This window comes from Tupaia chinensis, unplaced genomic scaffold, assembly GCF_000334495.1.
Source record: "Tupaia chinensis unplaced genomic scaffold, TupChi_1.0 Scaffold000021_1, whole genome shotgun sequence".
Classification (NCBI taxonomy): domain Eukaryota; kingdom Metazoa; phylum Chordata; class Mammalia; order Scandentia; family Tupaiidae; genus Tupaia; species Tupaia belangeri.
In genome coordinates this window covers 17,218-22,661 of record NW_006159451.1, presented here as the reverse complement: position 1 = coordinate 22,661, position 5,444 = coordinate 17,218, and the positions used below count along the sequence as shown (strand labels likewise).

At 39.3% G+C, this 5,444-nt stretch overlaps 1 long non-coding RNA gene across 2 annotated transcripts in view; it reads left to right on the top strand.

The window, feature by feature from the left end:
- Window positions 1-5,444, top strand: part of LOC106734513 (uncharacterized) — an 18,720-nt gene that overhangs the window by 406 nt on the left and 12,870 nt on the right. The window contains exons 2-3 of one of the 2 annotated variants that reach the window (XR_003548759.1): window positions 2,376-2,431; window positions 5,189-5,281. This is a non-coding gene — a long non-coding RNA (uncharacterized LOC106734513). Of the gene's footprint in view, window positions 1-2,375; window positions 2,432-5,149; window positions 5,282-5,444 lie in introns of both variants that reach the window. The other variant, XR_001370110.2, reaches the window with a different exon arrangement.

Below are 5,444 nucleotides of genomic sequence, written 5' to 3'. Positions count from 1 at the left end.
GAAGGTGGGTGTGTGCATTCAGGTGTACAAAGGGGACTCCAGAAGCTCCAGAATGGGGTGATCCAGTCCAAGCTGGACATGGGGTCGGTTTGTTATATTTTGATCAGTGAGAAAGGAGAGGACACCCAGTCATAGCCAAGTTATAGGAGTTGTTATTACCAGTGACTGCGGGAACTCTCGTGTCTCTCAAAGACCCTGGAGCCCTGAATGTAGGGAGAAGGGTGCTGGTTAAAACAAAAAGCACATTTGCTTGATGTGGCGGGAACAGTAACCATTGATGAGGGGGCGGAAAATAAAGGGAGAGGGGATTACAATGGAAAGCGGTTACAGAAGCCAGGTCAAGGAGGTTAATAATTACTAAGGGCACTTTCCAGTCCCTTGCCTAAACACAATGGGATCTTAATGGTCTGCATGGCTTGGGGCAAGGAGCTTATCACTAAGGAAGTTCTCAAGGTAGGGGGTTTCAGGTTATTTAGTAAAGACAGCTGGAATGTTAATCACTCTTGTTTACACAAAAAGTTCTAAGCAAGTTTCCAATATAGAGTTCACAATGGAGGTTCTCCTGCTTCAGGTTGAGGAGCCAGGGCGTCAGTGGATCAGGAGTTCAGCTTCCAGTTCTGCTACAGGATCCTGATGAGAGAGGAGTAAGCTCTCTCTGGTTAGGTAGATAGGGTGAGGAGTCCACGGAATGGAGGGTAGGAGACAAATAGAGTCATTACAGTGAAGCCTTTAATAAAAATTACATTCACAACTCTCAGCAGAAATCAATTATTAGCTCTTCTTGTTTGGACAGAAAGCTGCTTGCTGCATGCTTAAGATAATGACAGCTGAAAGGAGCATTATCCTTATCATTGCCCCATTCCGAATGACAAGTACAGTGTCTCTTGGTCTGGAGAGCAGCAGAGGGAAGGACCTTGAACAATAAACCCTTCTTTCATATTTCAAAAAATTTATGAGCACTTGTTGACTGACTAGAAATAGACAAACTGGCCGTAGTCCTGAGCACAGTGTTCAACTCAAGGACAGTGATTAGTTTAAGACTCCTGGTGGCACAAAACTCTTGTGCTGGCATCGCTTTTTAAAAAGTATTTTTTTCTCCATCTCCTTAGACAAAAGTATTCTTCACATTTTTAAAAAAATTTTCTTGTCAGGGTCCATTCTGACACCCTGAGTATACCCATTTGCTTAGCTGGAAGCTTTGACTCTTTTCTAGTAAACTTTAATTATTATCCTCTCCTTTTGTCCACATTTATCATTCCATATGACCATCAGATAAGTACCTGCCCAGGTGATGGATCTGAACACCTAGAACTTCATAGCATGGATGCTACTCTGTATCTCATTAAGTATACCCATCTGTAGTACTAGCCTATTTCCTGTTCTAGTGAAATACCCCCAGTTTCCCAGTGAAATAACTGTGGAGTCTTTGTAGACAGAGTGTTCCTATGGCAGCTGTGTTTGTGGGGGGTCTTGGTGTCTTAAAGTGAATGAAACCTCTGGTTGCCTCCAGCATTTCTTTGACCTGCCTAGCACTCCTGGGTAAGTTACATTTTTCTTTTAAGATTTTTGCTATGGTGCACAAGTACTTGCCTGAGAGATATAGAGGTGGGCAGAGTAGGTTGGGAGAAAGGAGAAATCACCCCCCCCCCATGGCAGTGGTCATGCCAAAACCCCTTCTTCTCCATTTTCCTCTTGGGGTTTTGGGCACATGTGAACATAGTCTGGATGTAATTTTCAAAGCCACTGGATCTGGGAATCAAATTACAAAGTTGCATGTGGATCCAGCAGCCTTTCCTCAATGCCACTGGCTGGCCCACTCCTGGGTAACTTTAAAAACTTTTAGGGGCCATTGAGTGCTGTAGTGGTTAAGGTTTTAAACTCCCACTTGGCTGAAGGAAGAAGCAGCCTTTCCTTAAGTCCAAGATCTGGCAGTTTGAAAATCGCACTAGGTGAATGTGCCTTTGTGTCTAAAATTCCAGGAGGAGAAGGGAAGAGAAAGGACTGTGGTGTGGCCAACATCCTTGCTGGGTGTTTTCTCATCCCCTTCCCTCCTTTCTGCCACTCTCTAGAAGCGTAGTCTCCCTATGGCAAAAACCTAAAGGGGAAAAAGAGAATCTTATATGAGTTCAAATTCAGAATCCAGTGACAGTAATTTCTGTTAGGCAGTTTTAAGTCCTGATGAATGGTAGCATTTTATTTGGAATAAAATAAGTATTGGGAAGTTAGAAAATTATACTATACAAATAGGAATCTCACCTGAAAGAATACCCCTGTGGCCTGAATACTGTATTAGAACATCAGAGCAGTGGCAGAAGAGCCTGGGAAAGGAAAAAATAATCAGTTTACTTAAAGTAATTACTGATCTTTCTTCCTAGAATGGACAAAATTTGGATAATCCTACCTTCTCCTGAATGCTGGATGCTGCTCAGAGGTTTGGACCCACTTTTAGATAGGATACAGAGTTTGACTCAGATAGGCAAAGCCCTAACAATGTTATTTACTGGAGAAAGCTTAGAGTGTGGCCTGGTGTGAAGTTATAATCTGTCATCCTGAGTGTCTGTCTACAGTGCTCTCTAAATAGAATCCATTCTTTCAATTTGTTGTCATTGTTTCCTGTTTCTGAACTCACTTAAACTTGATCTGTCACCAAATTTGGCAACTAGAAAAAAGCGAATGCACCGTCTCTCTTGATAGGTTTTCCTAGTAATTCTGCCTTATAAGAAAAATGGAAATAAATTAGATTTGAGATGTGTCTTTCTCAGAGTCTGGTTATTTGTAGATGCTAGACATTCTGACATTTTGACTAGTGCTGTCTGTTTTCTTTACCAGATTTCAATCAAATGAACCATTTTTTTACTTTCAATTTTTTTTGTGTATTATTAACACAAACATGAGTTGCAATACCTTTACTATCCCTCAACAAATTTTGTGACTTATGTGGTTTCAAAGAGTTTTCCACTTAATAACAGCAATGTCTTATAAGATGATAAATTCTGTAGAAAATTTATAAGAGCTTTTATTTCTTCTGTTTTTTGAAGGTATTTTTGCTGTAGGACACACACACTCACCAGAAAGAATTCCCTCCATCCCCCACCCTTGGGGGACGGCCAATTCTGAAATCCTTTTTCCTCCTCTCACCTGTGATTTTGGGTGTACACACATTCACTCACTAACTCATGTGCGTGGTGTGGTTTTCCTGTCACTGGATCTGGGACTTGAACCACATACTCAGCCATGTGTGGGATCTACTACCTTAACCACAGTGCTTCCCACTGACCCATAAGAGCCTATTTTACATTATATAAAATAGGAAAATTAGACTATATGACACTTTTAGTTTAAACCAATTTTTAAAATGTAAATAAAATGTAATTCAGTACTCTTGTATATCCTTATGTTTTGTTTATTAATTAAAATTTTTTTTGTGTGTGTAGGAGTTTTTCCCTTAGTATACATATGCACGTCAGAGAGAGACTGAGACATGAGAAGGAAAGGAAGAAATCTCTCCATTGGGGTGGTGGTCACACCACAGTCCCTTCTCCTCTTTTCTCCTTCTGAGATCATGGGCATGTATGCACATATACACACTGTGAGTTTTAAGACACCATGCCTAGTACTTGGACTGTGGTCAGCCATGTGATAGTCCAATGACATAACTGCTAGGCCATCTGCTGCCTTTTTCTTTTTAAGTACAAAGACTTACAGGATGTAAAAATCTTAAAGGTTCATCTACTAATGTACACAATATTGCTCTGTAGGTTTTTCAAAAGTCTTACACAGGGCTGTAAATTTCTATTTATTGTATCAGACATGTATTTAAGATTTTATGATATTGTTAAAAAACATTGCTGGGGCTTAAATGTATTGTTTAGCATTTTCTGGGTAAGGAACAAATTAAGTATTGTAAAAACCAATTTATTTGCTCAAGGGTCCTTGGGTCTACACTTTGGTGTGAGTTCTGTTGGGTAGTTTCTATTCTGGTTGACTGGATGGCAAGTGAGGCTTTAATCATGTGGTGCCTCAAGAGAGTCTGATTTATTTCAGATGACTTCACTCTTATGCCTAGTGGTTTGTGCTTACTCTTGGTAAGGCCCATGTATCCACCAATTTTCCTCAGAATTTTTCAGTAATGACTCTGCCAAAAAGTGAAGCACTGTTGAGAGCAGATGGTGTGGTGGTTAAGGAACTGGATTCCAACATGGGCTAACTCTAACTCTGTTTGAGTCTTGGACCGTTCAGCTTGAAAATCATACTGGGCACATGTGTGTGCATGTACCCAAAATTCCAAGAGGAGAATAGAAGAGAAGGGATTGTGGTATGGGTATTCACCATTTCTCCCTTTCTTTCTCTGTCTCTCTCTCCAGTGAGCATATGCGACCTATGGCAAAAAGCTAAAAGCAATAAAGAAAGAATGGAAGCACTAGTGGGCAAAAACTTTCCAAACTGAGATTTCTATCGCATTTTCTTTTTGCGGTTTAATTTATTCTTGATACAGCATGCATGTCCACTCAAGATTGAAAGAGAGAAACACATACAGGGATTCATTACTGTGTTTCCCCAGCTCTCTAGCACATCAGGATCTTAGGCATGTGCACTTATTCATAGGCTTGATTTTAGACTGAGCTGGAGATCCAAAGTCATGGTTAACCATATGCCTTCCAAGACTGCTGTTACATTTGTTATTGACTCCAAGCTGGACCTGCATTATCTTTCTTTTTTCAGCTTTTGCTATAGGGTATGTGTGCTTGCTAAAGAGAGAGAGAGAGAAAGGAAGAAGGAAGGAAGGAAGGAAGGAGAGAGGGAGAAATCTCAAACCAGAAATAGGACCATGCCTAAGTGTCTAATTCATTCTCTTCTCAGGATTTTGGGCACACCTGAACATGTGGCTGGTCTGCTTTTCAAGGTGTTGGTTCTGGAACTTGAACCATGGTTGGCCATGTGGGATCCAGCTGCATTAACCCTTATACCATAGAGTGGCCTAATAATTTCTATTTCAGTATGACTTAATTTATGAATTTTGATTATATTATTGTCTCTTGACCTTTGTCTTTGATTGCTCTTTTATAATTTGATAATATTTGTTATTGTTAGTTACTCCAGTGCTTTAATTCAGAAATAGTCTAATTATATATTATATTTGACATTCTAGATAAATTTTAGAATGTTTGGTCTCTTTTTCCATGAAAAGAAAACTACTGGAATTTTGATGGAATATTTGTATCAGTGACAGAGATAACCCTTCATTTTGATGAATTTTGAAAAAGTGGTCATCTTTGTAAAGGTGAGTTTTTCTTCACGTCCATATATGTAACCACATTTTTCAGGTCTATAAATTTTTTTCTTATATATTCTACATATTTGTTTCTAAAAACTTGCATACATGTATATTATACAAATGTCATGTTCATATAACTTATGTTGTATTTTATACTATTTATTAAATT